This window comes from Chenopodium album, chromosome 14 (assembly GCF_948465745.1).
Source record: "Chenopodium album chromosome 14, dcCheAlbu1.1, whole genome shotgun sequence".
Taxonomy (NCBI): Eukaryota; Viridiplantae; Streptophyta; class Magnoliopsida; order Caryophyllales; family Amaranthaceae; genus Chenopodium; species Chenopodium album.
The window spans coordinates 27,045,569-27,071,822 of record NC_137847.1 but is presented as its reverse complement, the minus strand read 5'-3'; the positions used below and the strand labels follow the sequence as shown (position 1 = coordinate 27,071,822).

Genomic DNA, 26,254 nt, shown 5'->3' with positions numbered 1-26,254 from the left:
ATTGCAAATTTCAATGACATGAACCCTTGAATTGAGAATTGCTTTAATTGATTGAATTTGATTGTGATTTTCCTAGTTAGCCATTCATAGTGAACCCTAGCTTGGCTTATAGGAGATAGCCATTCATAGTGAACCCTAGCTTGGCTAAAAGTATTCACCTTCAGATGGCATTCACGAGGTAATGTGGAGGTCGTCACAACAGCATGCAACAACAAAATTCGGTTACCCTAGAGACGTGTGCTCGACGGTGCAAGATACGCGTTTCTAACTCTTTTATCTGTTTAACTAACGCTAGTTTGCAGGTATCGGTGTTACAAATTTAGGATCGCAGAATGTTCTGAATCCTTCTCCGTCCCTATCGCTACTATGACTTTTGTTTTCAAAACTTACGTTTCTCCTAAATCAGTCAAAGTGGGGGCTTCTGTAGACTCCTGATTGTTTATCCCCAAAAACCAAACCTAGTGATGAAAATCATTCACATCATTTGATTATCAAACAAGGTGAAATATGAAAAGTCGTGTGATGCGGTTGTTTTAATAAAAATAATTCTTTTTGTTTTCGAAAATATTTTTTTTTATACACTATTTATGGAAAATGTCTAGTCTAGTTTAGTTTGGTCCATGATAAGGGTCCAATAATGGTGTAGTTGATTGGTCTCGAAAAGAGCTTTCCAACTATATATTATAAGCCCTATTTCGATTAATAATGAAGAAGTTATGGCCAAGATACTAAATTGGGCCAGAAATTAATTTTATATATGGCCCAATGATCAAGTGGAGGGCTCATTAATTATTATTCCTAAAATCATTAGGATTAGCTTCAATCTTCTAGAATAATCTAGAAGGTTCTCTTAAGTTCTAGTGAAATTAGGATTAATAATTATATCTTTTAGAAAAAATAAAGAATTTTATTTGGAATAAAACAAGTGTTTTAAAGATTAAATCTGATTTTAAAAGATAAGTACGGACTTTAATTGATCTAATTAGATTAAGGATTCCGTACGGATTTTAGATAACGCGTTCTTCATCGCGAAACGACAGGACCTATCGCGTCGCGATGGAACTTGTCGCGCGGTGATAGAGTTGTCGTGTCGCGATGGAGTTGTCGCGCGACGATGGACCCTGTCACGCCGCGATGGAAGCAGTTTTACTCCGAATCGAATTCGGTCTTTTTAATCGTTTCGTGACTATTTTCTCTATAAATAGGGTCTTTTTCCCCGTTTTCAATCATCAACAATCATCATCTAATTCTATGCTCTTTCTCTCTCTCTTGAGCAATAGCTTGTTCTTTCTCCCTCTTTCTAGCCTTTTTACCGACACAATACCGCATTCACGAGTTCTAGACACACATAGACAAGCTCGAAGTTGCTTTCTCCCTAGATGTGAAGGTTGTTAATTTCTAAGGGTTTGGTCCCAAATCCCTATTTTAATTATTTAAATTAATTGTTTGATTTAATATTTTCCTTGAATTTACTAACATGTGTATTGTTTTAATAGAAAGAGATACAAGTCAACAAAGTAAGTAATTTTATTTTTATATCTTTAGAAAACATGCTTAGATTATATTAATTCCTAGTATCATATTAGGATGTCATTTATTGCTTTATAATATCATGCTTAGGTTGCTTCCTCTTTTCTTCTATCATGTAAGTATCATGTTAGGTTTAAATTTTTTATCTTTAATGTTTAGTGACATGCTAGGATTGGTTATTAATCTTGTTAGTATCATGCTTAGGACCTTGCTGATATTATTATGCTTTAATGAGATTATGATGATGATGATTGTTGTGTTAAATTATATATAATTTAACGTTATTTGTTAATTAATGAATTATTTTCACATTATTTGTTAATTAACGAATCGTTTCATGTAATTTGTTAATTCGCAAATTATTTTACGTAACCTATTAATTAGTGAATATTTTCATGTTGTTTTTTAATTTAAGAATAATTCATATAAAATTTGATAATATTATTATGTTGCTTGATATTACTGTTATTGCTTGATCACACCCTCTCTTGCAAGTTTAAAGGGAATTTGTACTTGTAAACACGCTTAATAAGATAATTAATAATTTTATTTCGACTAATATGATTTTAATTCAAGTGATCACCAATAATAGTTTTGTTTGTGCATTAATATTCCACCAACATAGATTCAACAGGTTTAGAATTAATATACTAATTGTATATTAGTCAGAAAGTGCACATGAATATAAGAAGATTAAAGTAAAGGCCTATTTTTAGGGCAGGTTAAATCTCTTTTGGGTTGGATTTATACCTTCATCCCCGAATATCTAGTCATGATTCCAGACCACTATAGAGTTAGCGATCTCATGGATCGTGAAGGGGTGTAACCTTCACCCTGTGAACGGTTTACAAGTTCCTAAAACTTGTTGGCGACTCTTTTGCTCTAGCTTTCTTCTCTTTAGACGTCACTATACTTGAGTGTATGATCACTGTGGGGCTCAAGTGTGGGATGCTTGAATATTCCCTACAGTCCCCAATGCTCAAAATAGGGAGAAAAAGGCTTATAATAAAATATTTTTGTACATTTTCAATATTCTCATTTTTTCTTTTGCTAAAGCATAAGAATTTTCTTTGCTTTTTCTCACTTTTTTCATTTTTCTATTTTACACTCTATTGCATTGTCCTCGCCTCTTTTAAATATGGACAACTTTTCATCTTTAGATTTGCCTTTTATTCACAAGATATTTACAACACAAGCTTTCTTACATTATAAGAACCAAATAATCAATCTCATCCACCAAATAGTCCAACTATAAAGACCAAATGCTTCACAAAAACCAAAGATGGAAACAAGAATGAAACAAAAGACTTAACAGTTAAATATATGGCTTGAATAGAAAGGTATATGGCTTAAATGGTTAGCCAGAAGGCAAATGCAAACCCAAAATAAAGAAAAGAAACTATCCTAGAAAAGTAAAAATCACCAGTCCGAAAAGATGTCTTTGTCCTTCCTAAATAGTTTGGTCGCGATCTCGAGAGATGAGAGTCAAATTCTAGATAAGGTAAGAAATAGTCAAGGATCCATGTGCCACTCAATCAAGAAATGTTGAAAGCAAGAAGAATATAAACCTCACACAGTTGTAGCAAAAAAACTCACTTTTGGCTTCAAATCCACTATAGGAAGCAACTTCTTCTTACCACAAACAAATAGAATCTGGCTACAAGGTCCAAAAAGGTCTAAACCGCTACCTTAGCATATCCTATCCCAGAATCAACCAAGGATACTCTCAAAACATGCACACCGATACTGCATAGGAAATTATTCATTCAAAAGTAAAAACTCGAATGGTATTATGTCCAAATTAAAGGCAAAACATCAAAAGAAACGAAAATAATGCCTCAAAAAAATATATATATATTTTTTTGTTTTACAGAAAATTGAAAGCAAAAGGAAAAATAAGAGAAGGAAAAGAAAAGGAATAGATAAACAAAGGCGAAAAAATGCAAGTAAGACATGTAAAACCCAATCGACATACAAGTGATCATTCGGCGTCATCGCCAATGACCCCAAACACCCTATGGTGTTACAAAGCAAGCATCCTCGAACCATCAACTTATCCTAGACTAATCCTAATCTAAGCAAACAAGAATGAAAAAGGAAAGAGAAGAAATAGAAAGATCTCACCGGGTAGTCCAAACAATGCTAATATAGGGAAACAAGGGGAAGCATAAACCTTCACGATGCTCCAAGAAGCAAAAGCAAGAATTATACGCCATGTGAGATATATAAAGACTATATACAAAGAAATTGTCAGTAACTCCACGTAAAAGCAGAATATAACTAAGTTGAATCAGAAATGATCATGGAACCAGAGATACAAAATGAAGGGAGGAAAAGATACTCATCAAACCAGAAAATCAATCAACATCAGGAAAACAACTATCAACAACAAACAAATATCACAACATCATCATCAGACAAGATCATCATCAGACAGAAACTCAAAGTCATAGTCGTAGTGAACCACAAAAGCAAAGGGGAAACTAATGAAACACACCGAATAATAAAAATATTCCCCCAAGCCTATAATGAGCTACCCCCCAAGCTAAATCCTAGCAACAAGTAGGAATAAGAACAATATCAATGCAAAGCAAGCAAATAAGGGGGGTAGCTATCATGGCATCACTCGGCGCTATGGTAAGGATAGAATGGGTACTCCCCTCACCGACCATGGAAAAGACTCGGCTAACAACATCATCCACCTCCATTGGCCCCTTACCTCTCAACCCACTCTCCCTCTAAGCCTTATCCATAGCAAAATAGTGGGACCAAGCATCTATAATCGGCTCACCCGATAGCCCCCATCTACCAAAGGTCTCGGGATAAAGGAAGGGGTTAGGGTTAGCCGGGTCATAGGAAAAGTCACAACCCCCGGGCCTCTTGTAGTAATAAGTTGCCAGGGTGGTCCTTCTAATAGCATTGGGGGGCACTTGAGGCCCCTCCTAATAAGGATAGCACAAAGATGGCCCATGGTTTGGATCATAAGGGACCCATTGAGGTATGGGTCCTTGTTGGACTGGGAGGTAGGGATAGTTCAATTATGGCTCAATCTCTCCTCTCCTAACATGCAAGTCATAAATTTGCCTAGCATGATAATCATAACCAAGCATTAAGTCATTTACTAAAGGAGAAGCATTCAACACATTAGCAATGGAAACAATTTTAGCATGCAAACTAAGCAAATCAAATTGATAAGTAGAAGAAGAAGAAGAAGAGATCACAGGAGTACATCCCCAAGAAACCGGGGGCAAATCAAGAGAGAGAGTATGAACGGGAGCATGCGGATTGACACGAAGGTTGGGCGGAGGAATCCTCTTGAGAGAAGGGTTGACAGGCCACTTGTTAGGCCGCTAGGGAGAGAGGTATCCAAGCACCAATCGGTTGTTCTTGAAACTGTGCAAATGTACATATCCTCCTTAGACGTCCGCTCCAAGAACTTTTGATTGATCAAAGCATAAATGTTGAGGAGATAGGACGGAGTCTTCTCTCGGCGGTCTCGTATAGGCTCAAGAGACAAGATCATTATCTCATACTTCTTGTTTAGAGAAAGAGCGATAATGGTGATTAATCCTCTAAATTGAATGCTCCCGGAGAGAAAGACACCGTCACGAATATCGATAAAACGATCTAGCAAGTGAATCCCTAAGTCGATGACCTCGACATCCCCAAATGGTTGATCCGCTAACAATAACCAATTTAACTCTTCCCTAGAGATGGCACCGAGGGATTCCTTTGAGAAGAAAGCATAGGTAAGTAACCTATTGAAATACCTTAAAGCCGGATGAATAATTGAAGCCGCTTTGGAATATTGAGATCGATAAGTTCCTTCCACCGATTTATGTCTCCATCACCGACCCTCGTTATACCCATGATCACGTTGTATGTCCTTGAAGGCCAGGTAAATGTACTCGGTTTCTTCCAATGGTGCGGGGAACTTGAATATTTCATTGAGGTAAGAAAGTGGAATACAATGGTCATTATTGAACATTTGGAATGTTAGGGTGCGAGCAAGTTCACCACCTTTTTCCTCCCCGTGCACTTCGAGAGAAGAAAGGAATTCAAAGGTAAGACGGGCATATGTTGGTGCACTAAGACCTATGAAGTCCTTTAATCCCAAGTTTCGAGCCAACTATCTTACATCAGCATCCATCCCTAACTTCGTTGTTGTTGATGGGTCATAAAATCTCGTTGAAAGGATCTTCTGGAAAGAGAGACGAATGAAGTTCTCCCAATGTTCATGCTTGGTGAACTTATGCCATACGTTTCGCTAACATTAGAAGGCGGTGGCATGACCCCTCGAGAAGTAGAGCCGCGAGCCCTTTGGGACAACGGAGCGGTGCCATCTACAACACAAGCAAACCAAAGCAAAGTTCAAAAGCATGCACGGAAAGGTGCTTAATGATAGTGCATAGCAAAAGTTAATGAATCCAACAACTAACATTGAAAATGAAATGAGCAAGTTGACACACAACAAGTATAGAAGCACATTCAATCAACAACATTAGCAAGGATTCATGAACCACCAAGAATTAACAATGAGCAACAACATTCCACACTTGCATTCATGACCATATTCAAGGAAGATGACCAATAATGGTGATATCAAAATTGTAGTTCAATCAAGCAAAACCATGGCAACATAAGTTCATATATGCATCAATAATCATCATTAATACCAAATTAGGGGTCATGAGATAAGCAAAGTAGTGACACCATTAGAGCATAAACCAAGACATTCAAATATAACAAGACAATTCAAGGTGAGAAATTTATCATGAAAATCAAGAGAAGTAGAGAGTTCATACCTTGAATGAGTGGAAAATTTAAATGAAATGGAGCAAAGTGCACAACTACTAGCTTTCAATCCTAAATTGCAAGTTTCAAAACCCCAATCAATAATACCCAAAATTCCAACTTTGGAGAGAGAAAATCAATTTGAGAGCATAAAATTGGGGCTTTAGAGTGATTATCAACTAATTAAAATGAACAATGATGACTCTATGATGAAATATAGTAGCCAAAATAGTGAAATTGCTTGAGCATAACAACGGAAAATGAAATAGAATGGATGAAGAATGAGAGAGGTGCGCAAAAGAATGCACGCAGCAGGCATTGCGCGCCCGCACACAAGACACGTAAGCCCGCGCAGGCGATTTATGCGCCTGCGCAAGGCTCGTGCGCGGCTGCGCATTTGAGGGTAGCCCATGCTCCAGACTTCTTCGTGCGCACACCGGTACGCTTAACACATGAAGCTCATGATGAACACGAACTATGGCAGTTTCTAAAACCCTTGACGGTGGGTTCAACTTCCAAATTTCATGAACTTTCCATATTAAACCCACCAAAACTCAATTGTTACTCATGACTTCCAATAAGCACAAAAACACTTCATCTTCAAAATTGGTACCAAAATTGTTTGCAATCTAACTTCCATCATATCAAAACTACCTAAAGTCAGAACAAAGAAAGAAAATCGATTAGACCATAAGCATCAAAGAAGATTAGAAAGTTGGGTTGCCTCCCGAGAAGAACTTGTTCAACATTATTAGCTTGACGTTTTCCGCCCTTTCTCTAGGTTGATCATAAAGAGTCATCCTATGAATAAGGCCGACAAAAACACCATCGTAATAGCACCTGAGTCTATGGGCATTGACCTTGAAAGAGCTTGAGGAATTTGAAGGAGCGATCTCAACAACTCCATTAGAGAAAACTTTTAGAACTATTAATGGACCGCTCCAATGAGACATAAGCTTTTTGGGAAGTAACCTCATCCTTGAATTATAGAGGAGCACCTTGTCACCAACATTGAACTCTTTCTTCTCAATAAGCTTGTCATGATCTTCCTTAGAACGGGATTTGTACAACTAGCACAATCATAAGCATCTAAGCGAAGCTCTTTCAACTTATGAAGATCAAGCCAACGTTGTTCTCGCGCACTAGCCAAATCGAAATTGTTCCTCTTAATAGCCCATTGAGTGCGGTTCTCAAGCTCAACTGGGAGATGACAATACTTCCCATAAACCAAGCGATAAGGAGTGGTGCCAATAGGAGTTTTGAAAGCTGTTTTATATGCCCATAAGGCATCATCAAACTTATTCGACCAATCCATCCTATTTCTTGCAACCAGCTTATCAAGAATTACCTTGATTTGACGATTAGACACCTCCACTTGTCCACTAGTTGGGGATGATATGGCAGGCCGAAACATTGATTAATTCCATGCTTCCTCAACATTTTTTGAAAGGCATTGTGCACAAAATGTGAACCATTATCACTTATCACCGCCTTTGGGACACCAAATATATGGAAAATAATCTTCTTGAACATCTTCATTACCACCTTGTGATCATTTGTTGGGGAGGCAATAGCCTTAACCCACTTTGACACATAGTAAACCGCAACAAGGATATATTGGTTCCCATAAGATGAAGGAAAGAGACCCATGAAGTCAATTCCCCATACATAAAAGATTTCTAATTCAAGAATGGGTTGTTGAGGCATCTCATTCCTCTTTGAGATGTTATCAGTTCTTTGACATCGATCACATGTCTTGACAAATTCCCATGTATCCTTGAAAAGATGTGGCCACCATAAACCACATTGAAGAATCTTGGAGGCGGTACTAGAGACACCCATATGACCACAACTAGGATCCGAGTGGCACATCTTCAACATACTTGGAGCCTCTTCATTTGCCACACAACGACGAAGCAAACCACCAATGCCCCGTTTGGGCTCATCCCATAAGTAATATATAGCCTCCCTCTTGAGCTTCTTATTTTGATTCTTAGAGATTGAAGGTGGAAACTCCCCACATGCAAGATAGTTGACTGAATCGGTAAATCATGGGAGTTCCCTCACATCAATAGCATACAAAAAATCATCTAGCATTCTATCCTCTATGGGAGACCCATCATCTTGGACTTGAAAATCCTCAAGACGAGATAGATAATCCGCTACAACATTCTTCGCTCCCTTATTATCTCTAATTTTAAGATCAAAAGTTTGAAGTTCAAGCACCCAACGGATCAACCCAGGCTTTGATTCCTTTTTCCAAGAGATACTTAAGAGGCGCATGATCCGTGAAAATAATGGTTTTGGAACCCAACAAGTAACAACAGAACTTCTCAAAATCATGGACAATTGCCAAAAATTCCTTCTCAGTTGTCGTATAATTTCGTTGAGCACCATTGAGGGTCTTTGACATATAGTAGACGGCATGATGCTTCTTATACACCCTTTGACCTAGCACTCCCCCAATGGTCGTGTCGCTAACATCGCACATCAACTCGAAAGGTAAATCCCACCTCGGGGCTTGGACAATATGAGTAGAGATCAAGGCTTTTTTCAACTTGTTAAAAGCTTCCAAGCATTTATCATTGAATACAAACTCGGCATTTTTTGAAGAAGATCACTGAGAGGTTTTTCAATAAGAGAGAAATCCTTAATAAATCTTCTATAGAACCCGGCATACCCTAAGAAAGATCGCACACCTTTCACATTAACCGGAGGTGGAAGCTTTTCAATTACTTCAATCTTCTCTTTGTCCACCTCTATGCCTTTGTGAGAGATCTTGTGACCAAGGACAATGCCTTCCTCAACCATGAAATGACATTTCTCCCAATTCAAAACCAAATTCACTTTCTCACATCAAGCCAAACACTTCTCAAGACTCTCAAGGCAAGCTTCAAATGAAACACCACTTACCGAAAAATCATCCATAAACACCTCCATTTCTTCTTCCAACATATCTTTAAATATACTCATCATACATTGTTGGAAAGTGGCAAGGGCGTTGCAAATCCCAAATGCCATTATCCTATAGGCAAAATTTCCATATGTACAAGTAAAAGTTGTTTTCTCTTGGTCATCTAGGTGAATAAGAATTTGAAAAACCCGCAATATCCATCAAGAGAACAATAATACTTGTGCCTTCTTAGTCTTTCAAGCATTTGGTCAATGAATGGAAGGGGAAAATGATCCTTTTTAGTGGATGTGTTTAGACGTCGATAGTCTATACACATTCGCTATCCCGTAGCCGTCCTTGTAGGAATGAGCTCAGCTCTCTCATTCTCTACAACGGTCATGCCTCCTTTTTTGGGATAACATGGACCGGGAAAACCCAGATGGGGAATATGATTCCCGCATCCAATAGCTTAGTGATTTTATTCTTAACTACTTCCCCCATTTGAGGCTGTAGCTTTCGTTTCCTTTCAATGCTAGGTGAGGTGCCCTCCTCATGAGTGATATGGTGTTTATATAAAGCCGGGCTTATACCTTTGGGGTCATCAATTGTATAACCCAAAGCACCTTAGTCTCTTCTCAAAACACCACATAACTCTTGATCTTGACTCTCACTCAAGGAGGAGCTAACAATAACGGGAAAAGTAAAATTGGGGCCTAAGAATTCATACCTAAGGTGTGATGGTAGAGGTTTGAGCTCTACCATTGGGACACCTTTACCTTCCTTAGTTGAGGTTGCTTGCAATGCATCTTGACTTGAGATTCCCATACAAAAATGATCATCACTCTCTTCCATGCTCTCATCAATGACACTCTCAAAGAACGCCGTTTCCTTGCCATGCTCACCTATCTTTTCCTTATTCAACAAAACACACTCAAGTGGATCATTAGAGGTGAGCAAGTGCTCATGCATGAAATTCACAATATCATCTAAGATTTCAACTCTTATGCAATTTTCAAGTGAAGAAGAGGGATATTTCATGCTTTCATTCAAATCAAATACAATAACTCCTTCTCCAACTTTGAGAGAAATCTTAGCACTTTTAACATCAATCATGGCACCTGAGGTAGCAAGAAAAGGTCTACCAAGTATGATAGGAATATTGGAATCCTCATCCATTTCAAGAACAACAAAATCAACCAGAATCACAAACTTCCCTACCCTCAAATGAACATCCTCTACCTTACCTTTTTGAAACTTAATTGATCTATCGGTTAATTGCAATGTAATCTAGGTAGGCAAAAGTTCCCCTAACTCAAGTCTTTGATAAATCAAATATGACATAAGGCTAACACTAGCTCATAAGCCATACAAGGCATTATTAATTCGCATCTTATAGGTAGCACAAGGGATAGAAATGTTTTCGGGGTCCTTCAACTTAGGCGACATCTTGTTCATAATGATTACACTACAATTCTCGGTCAAGCTAACCGTTTTCGCCACGTCACAAGTTCTTTTTCCACTCAAGATGTCCTCAAGGAATTTTGCATAATTCGGCATTTGGTCAATGACATTGGTAAATGGAAGGGTAAGATGTAGTTGCCTAAGAATCTCTATGAATTTACCAAATTGTTCATCTAATTTGTGCCTATTGATCTTTTGGGGATATGGAAGCTTGGATTTGACAACTTCTCTTACTTTCTCTTTTTCTTTTTCAATTGGTTTCTCACCTACATCCTCAGTCAAAGAGCTTTTTCCATCCTCATCCTCAACCAAAACTTCCTTAGGACTCTCCATAGCCTCACTCTTCTTAGGCACTTCATCCTCAAGAATCCTACCACTCCTTATCACTATGGCATTTATTGTTTTCTTAGGATCTAAACCTTGAGATGGTAGAGAAGAAGGGCTAGCATGCTCTTTCAAAACATTAGCGAATTGAGAAATTTGATTCACCAACATTTTAATATGAGCTATCATGTCATTAAACTTCTTGTCACTAGATGACATGTAAGTGTTCAACACCTTGATTTGATTTTCAATAACATCCTCCAAAATACCTCTAGAAGAAGATGGTTGGGCATAAGAACTATCACTTGGGACTTGAGCCTTTGGATTAAAACCGGGTGGGGGACCCCTTTGATTGTTATTTTGAAAATTGCCTTGATTTTGGTTACTCCGATTGCCCCGACCTTGATTTTGGCCATTTTGGTTGTGATTACCATAATTTTGATTATGGTTCCCATATCCTTGGCCTTGTTTTTGACCACCATAACCTTGGTGGTTATAGTTGCCTCGGAAACCTTGGTTTCCTTGGTTTCTATAACCCCCATTGTGGTTATAATTATCAAAATTTCCATTATGATAGTTCTTATTCCCATTCTTCCTTTGACTGTCAAATCTAGGTCCAACATTGTTATTAGACACATAATTCACATGTTCATTCTCATTGCCAACATAGTCATCACATCCATCAAAAGAAGCATTAGGACAATTAGAAGCATCATGGTGATATGAATCACATATATCACAAAACATGTAGCTACTAGACATGTTGCTAGAAGAGGGAAGGGGATTAGAGTTAGAAAATGTACCTCTCCCCTTATTTTGGGAGGGAAGAATAGGTGCTTGAGATGAAGCACTCTCAAGTTAGGCTTTGATGGAGGTCATTTCCTTCCGGAATTCCAAAATTTACGAGGACAAGTTGTTGATGACATTGGTGTGATCGACCGAGTACACCAAAGTACCGCTTTTTCTTGTTGCTTCATGCTCAGCATCTTGCCAATCCATATAATGCCTCACCACGTCTTCAATGATATCCACCACTTCCTTTTCCGTCTTATTCATTATTGGTCCTTTGGTTCCCGCATCAAGGCAAGATTTTCCTCGAGCGCTTAGACCACCATAGAAGATTTAGATGACTTGATAGGTAGGAACCCATGGTGTCGGCACTCTCTTTGGTATTCCTTATACCTTTCCCATGCCTCATAAAGACTTTCATTGGGTTTTTGCTCGAAGCTTTAAATGAGAGTTCTTGCTTTGGCCATTTTCTTTTGAGAATAGAACAGAGATAAAAACTCTTTCGTCACCTCATCTCATGTGTAGACACCCAAATGTGTCTCCCCAAAAACCAAACCCAGTGATGAATATCTTTCACGTCATTTGATTATCGAACATGGTGAAATGTGAAAAGTCTTGTGATGTGGTTGTTTTAATAAATATACTTCTTTCTGTTTTTGAAAACATTTCTTCTCTTACTCTATTTATGAAAGTAGCCAGTCCAATTTAGTTTGGTCCATGATGAGGGTCCAATTATAGTGTAGTTAGATTGGGCTCGAAAAGAGCTTTCCAACGATATATTATGAGCCCAATTCAGATGAATAATGAGGAAGCTATGACCTAAATACTAAATTGGGCCTAAAATGAATTTTATATGCGGCTCGATGATCTAGAGGAGAGCCTATTAATTATTATTCCTAAAGTTATTAGGGTTGATTTTAATCTTCTAGAATAATCTAGAAGGTTCTTTCAAATTCTAATAGTATTAGGATTGATAATTATATTTTAAAGAGTTTTATTTGGAATAAAATAAGTGTTTGATGATAAATCCGATTTTAATTTGATAAACACGGAATTTGCTGCTTAATCATATCAAGAAAAGGATTATGTACAAAGCGTGTTTTATCTTTTAAATAGCGCCAAACGACAGAGTCTGTCGCCAGACGACAAAGTTTGTCGCCTCGCGCTACTGTCTATCGCGTGGCGCTAATGTCTGTCGCCTGGCGCTGGTGCGTGTCTCCTGGCAACAGATGCCAGTTTTATTCCGTATAGAACTTGAAATTTTTTCTATCGTTTTCGGACTATTTTTCTATAAATAGGGGTCGTATCTCCCCGTTTTCATTCACCAACAATCATCAACAATCATCTATTCTCTCTTCTCTAGAAATCTAGAAGCTTATTCTCTCTCTATTCTTTTTCTAAACCTTCCCTCATACAAAATTCCACATTCACGAGTTTTAGACACACCTAGCCAAGTTCGAAGTTGCCTTCGCCCTAGACGTGAAAGGTTTATAATTTCTGAGGGTTTGGTCCCAAATCCCTATTTCAATTATTTTATTTAATTGTTTGATTTTATATTTTTCTTGAAGTTACTAACGCGTGTATTTTGTTATTAGAAAAAGATACTAGGCATCAAAGTAAGTGATTTAATTATTATTCTTTTGATATAGAAATCATACTTTAATTATTTTGATTCCTAGTATCATGTTAGGATGTCTTTATGATTCCTAGTATCATGTTTAGGGTAATAACTAATATTTCTAATATCATGCATGTTTCTATGATGCTTCCTATTCTTTCTATATTTCATGTTAGGGGTAAAGAGTTGATCTTTATGTTTAGTGACATGCTAGGATTTGTTATTAATCTTGCTTGTATCATGCCTAGGATCTTGCTAATAATATTATTATGCTTTAATGAGATTTAGATTATTATTATAATGATGATTGTGATTATTATGTTGCTTGATATATATTGTTGTTATTGCTTGATCACGCCCTCTCTTGCAGGTTTAAAGGGAATTTGTACTTGTAATCACGCTTAATAAGATAATTAATAATCTAGTTTAGGTTAATATTATTATAAATCAAGTGATCCCAATAATAGATTTGCTTGTGCATTAAATTCAACCAACATAGATTAAACAAGTTTAGGATTAATATATTGGTTGTATGTTAGTCAGAAAGCGCACATGAATACGAGAAGAATAAAGTAGAGGCCTATTTTTAGGACAGGTTCAATCTCTTTTAGGTTGGATTTGTACCTTCATCCCCGAATATCCAGTCATGGTTCCAGACCACTATAGAGTTAGCGATCTCATGGATCGTGAAGGGGTGTAACCTTCACCCTGTGAACGGTTTACAAGTTCCTAAAACTTGTTGGCAACTCTTTTACTCTAGCTTCCTTCCCTTTGGATGCCACCATGCTTAAGTGTATGATCACAGTGGGGCTCAAGTATGGGATGCTTGAAATATTCCCTACAGTTTTTTTGCGACTCCACTAGGGAGGATTTCGATTTTAATTCCTAAAATTTATTTTGGCAATAATTTAGAATGAGTGGATGAGACTCGAAAAGTTCTAAGTATTTCATGTGCGTAATTTTGATTAACATTATTGGCATATGCATAAAAATTTCTGCATTGGAAAGACCATCCGTAATGCGTCAAAAACATAGGATTTTTACACGTAGAAAATTAGGGAAATATCTTTCACAACTAGAATTGAAATAACGCTGCAAAAATTGGAAAATTCAAGAACAGAAAGCTGCTGAGGCATGTAGGAATTAGCGCTGAGAAAACAGCGCCATCGCCAAGCGATGGCTATGTCGCCTAGCGACAGTAATTTTCCTCTGGCGACAGAGCCATAGTCTGGCGACGGGCACTGTAGTCTTGCGCCAAATTCTTCTAATACCGAGCCAAAACTACCTTCTTGTTTCGACTAGTTCTAGTACTGTTTGCTCGGTTTTACTTCCTGATTGAGTTTTTCCTTTTTTTCTGAACCCATATGTGTTCTACATATGGTTATAACCCTCTGGGGATTCACGCTCCATCTACCCAATCGAACGCTCCTGGCAACGAAGGGTACATCCGAGTTTGTTGAATTCACCAAACCTTGGAAGTGAGTTTAACTCGCGGGGTCCCATCCACTCGCGCCAACCCTTCCAAAGGTAAGGCTTCCGCGCGGTGCATCCGGACTCATAACTATGGACCCTCTTTGACTAACTCATATCCTTGAACTTTAGAGAACTAGAGCCATGGTTAGGTTGCAAACTCATTGCATCATATGTGACTATTTGACTACTTGTGCACTATTTGCTTGTGCATAACCTATATGTGTTTACACTAACCATTTATTTTACTTGTGAATGAGTCTAAATGAACTAATTAATGACTAAAGGACTTTGATAATTAATTAATTAATGTAAATGATTAAAGTCTAAATAAATTGAGCGAACTTGACTTAGTACGACTTTAGGCTTATCCCTTTAGAGTAAGATACTAGAAACAGTCCCAGACCAATGTTCCAGCAATGGTGCAAAAGTTTGGGCTGTAGCGCCACGCGCTAGTGATTAGCGCCAGGTGACAATGTTGTCGTCTGGCGCTGGTCTTTAGCGTTTGGCGACAGTCCTGTTGCTCCGGCGACAGTCCAGTTTTCTGCTCGAGTCTTCACGACGAGTCTAATTAATCAGTTTGCTTAATCGGTTTAACTAGTTTATTAATGACAGTAGTCATGTTTTTAATTGAGTCTAAGCACATAGTCCCATGGTCTCACACAAGAGTCAAATCATGTCACTCACACTCACTAGTCTTAGCACACACTTTGTGTATATGTCACCATGACCATGTTTTAGGTTCATGCATGAGTCATTTTTCCGTCATTTAAGTTGGGGGCCTATTCTATTCCTAATTCTCCCATATTTCTCCATCAACATCACTTTTTTCACACATATCATTCTTCCTTTTCTTCCATGGTCTCTTCTCATTTATTGCATGTTGAGTAGAGCTTGAAGTCAAAAATAAAATTTACCCCCAATTTCCCTTTCCACAGCATTGGTCAAGGAGAGAAGGGCGTTTAATCAAGGATAACAGTTTTGTACTTTTTGATAAATCGATTCAACAAAAGAGAAAAGCTAAGAAGATAATAGCGTCTCAGGAAGAAGTCAACGAACTTAATTAGGAAGGAAGTGGCTAACATAACTGAAATGATGAAGGCTATGGCTCTTCAAATTAATGACCCTGTGAAGCAACAACAAATGGAGCTCATGCAAGAAAGCTTAAGCAAACTCTCCAATGACTATAGGTTCTAGGGCATTAACTCACAAGGGGTCTTAGTGCACAAGGAGCTTCTTCCGCAGAAGTTCAATGCCAATGACATCCCAAAGTTTAACCCAACTGACAATCCTTATTTTCACTTAAGGGCTTTTGAAACTATAATGAACATTAAGGGAATTGATAGGAATATTTTTCACTCTTTGTTCTCACTATCTCTAGAAACTGTTTGTCAACATTAATTCTTTTCTCTTGATAAAGAGAAGACCTCTTCTTGGGATTCCATAGTAAACGCTTTCATAGATAGATACAAGTGCAACATCCAAGTCGACACAGACCATAGACAACTTGAGATGTTTAAACAAAAAGAAAACGAAGGGTTCATCTCTTTCTTCAACAAGTGGAAGGAAACTTCCGCTAATATGGTTGAAGTTCCTACTGAAAAGGAGTGTGTAAGGATGTTCATCAAGAACCTTCAAGACAAGTATTCAAAACATTTGAAATATCAATATAATTTAAATACTTTCAAGGCCGTCCATTATATAGGTATTGAAATCGAAGATGACCTTACAAAGCAAAAAGCTACTAACAATAGCAACAATAGTGGCAAGAAAGGAAAGAAGAACAACAATCCTTCTTCTTCTGAAAACACCCACTCTAGTAACAATGTTAGTACCTTTGACTTAAATGATGTCTTAGCTATGGATACTCATGGATCTAAAAAGAAACCAAAAAGAGAGTTCACGCCCATTGGAATGACTCATGATGCTGTTTTTGATCGTCTACATGATCGAGGATTAATCAAACCTATTGACCCTACTGAAGATCCAACGCCCGAAAGGCGATCTTCAAGATGGAATCCCAACTCTTATTGCAAGTACTATCAAAGAAATGGTCATACCACGGATGAATGTTATAGATTTCAAAATCTCATTCAAGATCTCATAGAAGCAAACAAGATCCCATTGCCTCTAGCTAGCAAGAAGACCTGGTGATGATCAAGCAAACGACACAAGGCGAGCTTCAACGACAAGATTTCATGACCTCTTTTTCTTTTTTTTTTTTTATTTTTTCTATCCCCATTAAGTCTATCATAGACACCTTTTATTTTCCATTAGATTTATTTTGTAGGATCTTTCTTTTCCCTTTAATAAAATGAGCATTTATTTTCTTGCATATGATTATCGCATTGAATTGCCCAAAAAAAAAAATTCATGTCAAACTAAGCACAAATATACTTATGATTAGAGGCACCCCTTGTAGCTATATAATATAACTTTCACCCTTCAAACATACAATCCTTTCTTGATAAACCACTTTGAGCCTCGTCTAACGATATATCTTTCTTTCTTAGACCCACATCTAATGTGTCTCCCCAAATACCAAATCCAGTGATGAATATCATTCACGTCATTTGATTATCGAACAAGGTGAAATGTGGAAAGTCTTGTGATGCGGTTGTTTTAATAAATATACTTCTTTCTATTTTTGAAAACATTTCTTTTCTTACTCTATTTATGAAAGTAGCCAGTCCAATTTAGTTTGGTCCATGATGAGCATCCAATAATAGTGTAGTTGGATTGGGCTCGAAAAGAGCTTTCCAACGATATATTATGAGCCCAATTCCCATGAATAATGAGGAAGTTATGGCCTAAATACTAAATTGGGCCTGAAATGAATTTTATATGCGGCTCGATGATCTAGAGGAGGGCCTATTAATTATTATTCCTAAAGTTATTAGGGTTGATTTTAATCTTCTAGAATAATCTAGAAGGTTCTTTTAAATTTCAATAGTATTAGGATTGATAATTATATTTAAAGAGTTTTATTTGGAATAAAATAAGTGTTTTATGATAAATCCAATTATAATTTGATAAACACAGAATTTTCTGCTTAATCATATTAAGAAAAGGATTCCATACAAAGCGCGTTTTATCTTTTAATTAGCTCCAGACGACAGAGTCTGTCGCCTGGCGCTAATGTCTGTCACCTGGCGCTGGTTCCTGTCGCCTAAAACCAAGAATGAAAACAAGAATGAAAAAAAAGGCTTAAAATCTAAAGATATGGCTTGAAAAGAAGGTTTATGGCTCAAATGGTCAGCAAGTAGGCAAATGTAAACCCAAAATAAAGAAATGGAAACTATCCTAGATAAATAAAAATCACCACCCCGAGGAGATGCCTTTGTCCTTCCTAAATGGTTCGGTCGTGATCTCAGAAGATAAGAGTCAAATTCTAGATAAAGCATGCAATAGTTAAGGATCCATTTGCCGCTCATGAAAAATATGTAGAAGGCTAGAAAAGAATGAAACCTCACATGGTTGTAGCAATAACTCACTATTAGTTTCAAATTCACCAAAAGGAGCAACACCTTCTTACCATAAACAATTAGAATCCGACTTCAAGGTCTGAAAAATTCTAAAATCACTACCTTAGCATACTCTATCCTATAATAAAAACATACTCTCAAACCGTGCATACCGATACCACATAGGAAAACATTCATTTAAAAGTAAAAGGTCGGAGGGTATTATGTCCAAATAATAAGCAAAACATTAAAAGAAACCAAAATTAAAGCCTCAAAATCATCAATTTTTTTTTTTTTTTTGTATTTTTGCATTTTGAAAAGAAGAAAAGAAAAAGGAAAAGAGAAAAGAGAAGAGAAGGAAAAGAAGAGGAAAAGAGAAAGAAAAGTGCAAAGATGCATGCATATCATATAAATCCCAATCGACAAACAAGTGGTCATTCAACAACATCGCCAATGACCCCAAACACTTATGGTGTTACAAAGCAAACATCCTCGAACCATTCAACTCTTCCTAAGCTAATCCTAATCTATGCAAACAATAAAAGAAAAGAAAGAAAAGAAGGAAATAAGAAAGATCTCACCGAGTTATCCAAGGCTAAGCTAATAAAAGCGGGGTAAAAGAAAATACCACCTCCTTGAAGCTCCAATCAAGCATTAGCATGAATCGTCAAAACAAAGTGAGAATAAAAGAGAAAAAGGAACTATATACAATGAAAAAGGTTAGTAACTTCAAAATAAAATAATGAAATAGCAAATTCAAACTAATCTACAAAATGGCAAAATCAAAACAAAATGACAAAATAGAAAAATAAAAATATACACTAATGTAAAAGCATTTGGATTAGAGAGTTTGGATTCAAGGGTTTTGGATTAAAGGGGTTTAGATTAAGGGAGAAAAATCGTCATCAACTCATCATCATAAAACAATTATCTCAACATCATCATCAAAAAGATTCTCAATAAAAATCATAGAAAACAAGAACACCCAACAACATCAATCATTGATCAAGACAAGCAATCACAAAACATCAAGGCACTAAAGAGCAAGGATATTCACAACAACAAAATTGGCCACCGAGTCTTTCCACAAGAATAATGTTCCCCTAAGCTAGACAAAAATACATCTCAACATCCCATCAATACAAAACAAAAGATTCACATAATAAAAAGGGATGGAGGAAAAAGCACAAAGAGGGGGCACTGGTTACCACTAGGCTCGACATCATCATTGTTGTCATCCCTATCATAGGAGAACCCGGATGAGGGACCATAAGGATCCCATCCACCGGTGTAGCCGGGTAGCCAACCATAGTGACCCCTAAAGTTGTCTTGTTACAAAGGGTCCAAGGGAGTGAATTTATCGGGCAATTCTAGTGGTAAAGGATGGGTGAGGTGGACATAGGGGACTTAGGATCACCCCTATAGTTGTTTCCACCGGGCACACGGTAATCATAGTTACCATGCTTATCCTGGAAGGTGTAGGTCTTGGTATTGGACCCTTGAGGTCCTTGCCAATATGGGTAAGTAAGCCTTCCATCAACCCCTCTAGACGGTACGGGATCAAGTTGAGGAGGGAAGTATGGGTAGTTAACCGCGGGAGTGATCTCCCCACGATTAACACTAGCATCATAGAGTTGTTATTGTTGAATAAACATACCTTGTTGCATTTTGGAGATGCCTCTCATTTGATTGTAGATTTCCTCGAAGTCTTGATCATATATCCCCTCCATGCGAAGTTGCATTGATAGGAATGGTGTCCATCTAACAAGTGTATTACTCCGATAGAGGGTTCAGAAATATTAGAAAGCTAATTATTTAGTGAGGTCTAGTGATCGGAATGCCTAATTGGAGGCCGCTTCCGATCAGTAGTATTATTGTATAATTAATATTACAGCTTAATCTCGACTGAACCCTTCGGGTCACACCCAAGCAACTAACGATCTAACACGACGAATTAATCCAGAAGAAATTAATGAGTCGCTCTAGTATTATGAACATTGACGTCGAAAATCGAGCTAGTAGCGTCGAGACTGAGCGTCGCAAGGCGAGTCGAATTAATAGTACGACGAGACGGTAAAAATCAATTAATCAACAAAATTACCAAAATACCGCTAACATTGGAATGCCCCGAGCAAACCGAATGCTAGGGTCATGGTGTGCTGGCAAGCTAGCATAAATAGCAGCACCAGCCGCACACAAGCGCACCAGCAGCTCGCACCATGTGCATGGCTTGTTGCGCGCATGTGCGGGCTGGTGCGTTGGCCAGTATGGCATGGCGCGCAAGAGCCCGCACAGCCACACCCAGCAGCCCACACAACGTGCGTGGCTTGCTAGGATGGCTGGCAGGCCTTGCGGCTAGCAGCCTGCACACGCACAACGCGAACGCGGCAGGCCCAACCATGCACCTGACCACACCTCGGTGCCCAAGGTTGGGCGCCACGTGGTTGTCTCCGGATGAATAGTGTATGTGGCGGTCAGGATGCTTGGGCAGAAAGGCTTTGGTCCGCCCCCCTTATGATCCTCACCTACCCTCTCCCTCCTTGTTGCCACTTGTTGATTAATTATTGCTTTGCTATTTTTCTTTTGTTTTTAAATTAAAAATGAAATGGAAAAATGATTTTTACCAAATATCCCACATTGATGGGAGAGTGGAATGTTTCTTGGAATTCTCTATAAATACCCATGTATTGAGACTTGAGAATTCCACTTGAATCGGAACTCAAAAAGGCATCTCCATAATTATGAGAAAACCTTTAAGTTCACATAAAACTCGAGTAGTTGTTTTTGTTCCGAACTCGGCTAATCTTAGAGTTAGAGACCATTTGGGTCGTTGTTGCGAGCGGACTATCGTTAGAGGTTTACACGCTTGCGAGACTCGGCTTTCGAAGTAAGAGCTCGTTGGAGCGAGCGAAGCACACATCAAGGGTAAGATGGTCTTTCACTTTATCTTGTTATTTATGTCATTTAGTTATATTAATTGTGAGTGGGTCTTGGGGTCAGGTTTTGTTCTGCGAAAAGTTAGACATTCTGAAACCCAACAGCGATATCAGAGCCTTACTCATTTATTTTTGTAACTAAAATTTTTAAGTTGTTTAAAATGGATTTAATTTCTTGTTGTTGTTGCTAATTAGATCAGTAGCTCGATTTTATCAACTTTAATCTCGTTTTATTTTGAATTTTGGCTCCAGAACCCAGATTTTTGCCCAAGACTAGTGAATATTGGGTGGAATCGATATTCTGGAAATATTTTGATCCTTTAGGGTTGCAAAAAAGCCAACTTTTGCCCAGAAATGCTTGTTTTGAGGGATGTTTTATTTTAACGAAAATTTTTAAATCTTTTTAACCTTGAATCTTAGTGACATATTAATTGTGATTATGCATTTGGTTCTTTCCTTTATGCTTCTGCAATTTTAGACCACTTATTAGCCTGATTACTTGGTAGTAATTGGTGCTTAATTGTTGGCTCAAATTTTCACATAATTGCAAAGAAATTGCTTTAAGTATGAAAAGTTTGTGTTTTGAGGCTCTTAAGTACTAAAGATCCAATCTTTAATTTTTTTATGTGATTGAAACTTTGTGTTACTAAATTCCATGTATGTTTATTGAACTTTCTTGATTTAACCATTTATTAAGTTGATTGGAATCATAAAGTTTCAAACTTGTGATTGAATATTCATCTTCATATTGGAAGATGTAATTTTATATTGATTCAGAAGTTAATTTTTGAATTTTTCTTTGAATATTTATGTTCATTGTTCCAACTCCCTTTTAATTTTGTCAAATCTCATGATTAATTTCTGTTGGTTAAATTAATAGTGAGAGTAGCCCTTCATTTTGTTGCACCAAGTAAAACAAAAATTTTATTTAAAGATTGGTTCTTGGAATTAATTTTGGTTATGCACTTGAATGAATTTTATTTAATTAGACTTATTTTAATTTTCATTTTGCTCAAAATATTAATTCTAAAATTAATTTAGAATTAATGTTGAATGTCAAACGAAAATCGGGAAGTAATCCCGAGGCACTTGCACACAAACCGATGCACAAGAGCACGGGCATCTCTTGGCTAGCCAAGGATGCATGTTATGCGCATCGGTGCATGCAGTGCCACCATGCTGCGCGCATGGCAACACCTTTGTGCTTGTTGTCCGTGCGATCGTGTGTGAAGGAGCTACTTGCGTGTGGCTTAGTGAAGCAGTGGATGCACCATGTGTGCGTCTGGCTACTGCAAGGCAGCATAAGCCCGCACAGCAGCAAGCCCTCGAAGGGCCTTCAAGAGCCAAACATCGTGAACACGCCTCGTAGGCAGCATTACGCGCCTTGCGGTGCTGTGGCCTATAGGGTGACGTTTGGCGTGGTCGTGGCTGTGCGGGGAGCCCATGCAAAAGCACCCAAGGCCTCGATGCCTAGCACAAGTTATGATGCTAGGCACTTGGGCATGTTTAAGGCTATGCAATTTTGCGTTTCGCCGTTTTAATTATTTTATTTATTTTAATTAATTTAATTAATTTTTGGAGGCTAGGCTTCGATTTTGAGCGGCACTTGCAAATTTTTAATTTAGTAAAATATTAGGTTTACCGGCTTAATTAATCGGATTAATGATGTTGGATGCGGAATTTAGTTGGAGCTTCATTATTTTAATTGCGCTTAATCACATAATCAGTTAACAACTTTGGCTAGTTTTAATTAGGCACGTTAACCGGATTAACCACCTAAGTTAGTAACTAGTTTACACGTTTTATGCATTGTTACTTGTTTTTGTTGTAAAATGCATGGGTCATTCACATATAGTGAATGGACAAATGGAATGTATATTCTCTCACAGGTTTTATAAAATGGCAACTAGTGGGGCCCGATTAGGATAGAAAATACGGACTGCGTTCCGTCATGTATTTTTGTAAATCTAAATACGGTCTGCGAACCGTTGCGTATTTTTGTACCTTAATATTTAGATTAGTCCTAATCGTAGATGCTAGTAGTTTTATTATTTTGGTTATGTCTTGAAGACGGAGTTTCTTGGAAGATGAAGCCATAAAGTTGCAAAATCAAGACCCTTTAAGACTTGAAGACTCAAGGGGTCATGCTGCTTGCCAAATATATCATTTACTTATGTTTTCGATATATATATATGTTTATATATATGAATGATATGTTAGATGCATGTTTAGGATTTCGAATGTGGTGATGATTAATTAACTTCACTTAAATCAACCAACATAGAAACCCTAGGTCCCTAAAATATTGAGTAAAACTTGTCATTCCAAAACAACACTTACCGAACTAATGTGCATAGTGGTGGGCTATGCCAAAGCTAGGCATCACTATCTACCTAGGAACGTAAGGTATGTCGATGGGTTTGCCAAAGCAAGACATCACATACATGTTGGTATTGGTTAGACTCAACGATATGAGTGATGGAGTCCTAACATATCGTGGCAAAGGAGATAAATTGTTGAGAGAGCATTAGATGCGACGATTTATCTAACCAAGAGTGGCTTGGAGGCATTAGCAAAGAATTACTTACCTCAGAGTAATAAGTTTTAACACAAGGTAAAGCACGCTTAACTACTCATTGACTTTTTGGATATTGGAATCGAATTATTCTCACCAAATAGGGACAAATTTAATGTGTGAATAAGAGGTTTGAATAAGTTTGATATTGATCGCGGGTGAGTAGGTCGTTGGGACTACTAACCCTAACCAAATTAGAAATTTATAATACCTAAACTTACACCAAACTAGTTAGTGGTAAGTAAAGGGTCAAACCACGAAGACTAAGTGTATCAATTTATGCAAATTAGACTAGTAAGAAGGTCAAGATAGAGAGAGGTTCAACTAAACACTACTTAGAGCAAACAACGAAAATTAGGGAAAGTGGAATCCAGTTATATCAATGCATTCAACAACAACATTGCAATTACATGGAAATGACCTCAATTAGGAACAATCAACACACTCAACTCACTCTCGCGTAATTAAGCATTCTAATTATCCTACTAACTTGTGCAACTAGCCTAGCATAGGTATGGAAGAATTTAGACTCTCAAACAACTCACTTTCGCACAATTGATTGAAAGCACAATTAAGAACATAGAATCAATTAGGTAGAAAGATTATAATCCATATAAGTATCATCCATACACAATAATCAAGAATCAATTGCATACAAATCACAATCAATCATTCAATTCATCAGCATAATCTTCATGCAATTCCCTAGAATAAAATCTATGCTAACATGATAAAGAAGAACATGAAAAACAAGGTAAAACTAGAATTAAAGCTAAAATCAAACTATTAAACTAAATAACAACTCTAATCAACAAGGAAATAAACAAAAACAAGAATTAAAGGAAAGCAATAAAGATGAGAGAAAGTTGGGAACACTCATTGAATATATGAGAAGAAAATCCACAAATTGCTTCTTCAACCTCTTAAAACTCTATGAAAAATTCAAGCTTTCTCTCTCCAAAACTAATCCTAAACTAGATAGAATCCTAATCTAACCCTAAGAGAGAGAAAATGGAAGATAATCTAATACTAGGGTGTATAATTGTTTTTAGAGTATTAAACCCCAAAGGGTATTTATATTACAAGCTTAAAAAAAAAAAAAATAAAATAAAATAAAATAAAATAAAACTAATCAAATGAATTGAATAACAAAACTAAAATAAAAAAAGAAAGAAAAGGAAAAGGAAAATGAAATAAAAAAGGGGAAAAACAAGAAAAACCCACGAAAAAATGAATCAGACCCCAAATTCCCCATTTCGTGGCTGCTCTAATCACCAACATCACCGTTCACCATCAGCGCATCATCAACCGTCACCTTCACCGTTAATCGTTGTCAATCGTAGCCCTTAGATTAATTGAATTAATCCTAACCGTTGAAGCTCATTAATTCCGTACAATTTGACTCGATAAAACAGAGCGGCCGCGGCTGAGCATCTCCCAGGCATCTACCGAAATTTGGACAAGGTTGGAAGGGCTGTCCGCGCCCGCGACAGTAACAACCGCGCCCGTGGCGGCCTGGGTTGCTGCAGATGCTGATTTGGTGGCGGTTTGCTGGTTAATTGGGGGCTGCTCGGTTGCGCACAGGGGTTTGTGGTCTGGTGTGCGTGGTGTTTTGGTGGTTGTGCGGGCTGTAGAAGGTGGGGATATGTGGTGATTTTGGTGACGGTGGCCGTGAGAATGTGTTGGCTACGGTGGTGATTGTGGTATTGTGAGTGAAGATGGAGGTTGGTAATTGAGGAGTGTGAAGTAGGGGAGGAATGGAGAATTGAGGGAGCAGGGGAAGTTGTGGTGTAGGATTGGGAATTTGTGTGGTGTAGGATAGGAGCTAGCAAGAGGGTGAGAGGCAGCAGCTTATAAATGTTGTTTGACTCAATTTGAGATTCCGAACTTGAACCAAACTTGAAACTTGATTATCGACCCGAACACACCTACAACCAAAAACAAACACAAGAGAGAATCGGGAACAAAATAAAAATAAAATAAAGATGATAATAAAGTAAAATAAAATATAAACTAAAAGAAATAATAAAATCAAATGAAATTAAATAAAATAAAGAAAACAAACTTGAAAATAAAAGGAGGAGGAAAACGAGAAGATTAATATTAACAAGAACCTAGACTAGAAACATTTATAAAGTAAGAAATATAAAATATAAATTATGAAAATAAACTAAAAACTATTAAAAACTACTAAAATACTCAAATTAAGAGGCAAAACACGAGAATAAGAAAATCATAGAAATAAAGGATTAAAACATGGAAATTTATTGGAAAATAAGCCGGAAAACGACTCTTAAAACACCCTAAAAGTGACGTACACTAACTCACTTTCGTAGGAATCATGGTCAATTTTAGCAACAAAAGACAATCCCTTTAAACCTCTAGATCACCCTAGAGGAC

At 37.4% G+C, this 26,254-nt stretch overlaps 1 pseudogene; it reads left to right on the top strand.

Annotated features, from left to right (window-relative positions):
• The first annotated feature begins 12,145 nt into the window (after positions 1-12,145).
• Positions 12,146-12,243, top strand: LOC145580467 (small nucleolar RNA R71; annotated as a pseudogene).
• Positions 12,244-26,254: the final 14,011 nt, after the last annotated feature.